Source organism: Lissotriton vulgaris, unplaced genomic scaffold (assembly GCF_964263255.1).
Source record: "Lissotriton vulgaris unplaced genomic scaffold, aLisVul1.2 SCAFFOLD_599, whole genome shotgun sequence".
In the NCBI taxonomy this organism is placed as follows: domain Eukaryota; kingdom Metazoa; phylum Chordata; class Amphibia; order Caudata; family Salamandridae; genus Lissotriton; species Lissotriton vulgaris.
In genome coordinates this window covers 487,423-488,542 of record NW_028243097.1, presented here as the reverse complement: position 1 = coordinate 488,542, position 1,120 = coordinate 487,423, and the positions used below count along the sequence as shown (strand labels likewise).

Below are 1,120 nucleotides of genomic sequence, written 5' to 3'. Positions count from 1 at the left end.
ACTTAACACTGTGCAAGTCTGTTTTGTTGAACTTTTAGCTCGTTGCAATCATTGATTTACCGCTGGAGGGACAACTTCTCGCAAAGCATTCTATTTAGCAGCAAATCTAGAACGGAGGTAACCTGGAATTAAAAAATCCAGTTAACAAAACAAGCTAAAATTAATTGGGCACTTTTCGGCAATCAACAACGAACCTCACTGTACTCGTTTATATAACATCTGCTGGCAACACCCACCATTGAGTAGCATAGCAAGGCACCCAGAAATAGACCGTGACATTAGTTCACACTACTTATTTAAACGAGTTTCATATCAAGATCCCAAAATCACATTATTATTTCGCAGCGCTCCAACCGTTCTTCATTATAACAGCAGACTTCCTTCATATCTTTCATTTACATTGCTGTGTCGGCTTCTCTTTATAAGAAACCTTCTAGACAAATAGTAAAGAGCTATTCTAATTAATGTAGGTGCAATTTCCCGTGGTAGCGCTAAAAAATACCTACTTTTGATAGGTCCCCTGTAATATGTTAATTGTTGATTGAAATGGAAAGGAATAAAAGATCTGAGGTTACTAAAAGAAGTTATTATTGACAATTTAACAAAGAAAAACAAAGAAAAGAAGTCCATGGCATTGCACAGAAAATATGCAAATATTAGTACCTCGGCCACGCCCTGCTTGAGATCCGACAAACCAAACACCTCACTGGTTTAGAATGGCTCGCCATTGGTTTGGACGTCACTGGAATGAGAGGCGTGGCGTCCATGCTGGATCGGGTTGAAAGACTTAAAACCGGGAAGATATTTTGCAAGCAAGCGGCCATGACAGATTGGGGTAAAATGTCGGCCTTGACAGAATGACGATAAAGTTGTCTCGCGCACATGTCTGAGGAGCTCTTTTTCCGCCGAACAACTAACTGCTCTCATCAGTCTGTCCAACTTTATTATGTTTCTACCAGGAGGGTTCAGGACATCTAAAAGAACAAATGTAATTTTTCTGTATTCTAATGAGGGTTTACTTAATGCCTCTATATTTTGCACCAGGTCCTGATGAGACCTACTGATTCACTCTTAAATCGGTAAAAAGATTGGGGCATATTACCAGGCAAATGCAATAGCA

At 39.6% G+C, this 1,120-nt stretch overlaps 1 pseudogene; it reads right to left on the bottom strand.

The window, feature by feature from the left end:
- Positions 1–407: 407 nt before the first annotated feature.
- Positions 408–460, bottom strand: LOC147668703 (U7 small nuclear RNA; annotated as a pseudogene).
- Between the last annotated feature and the right edge of the window lie 660 nt (positions 461–1,120).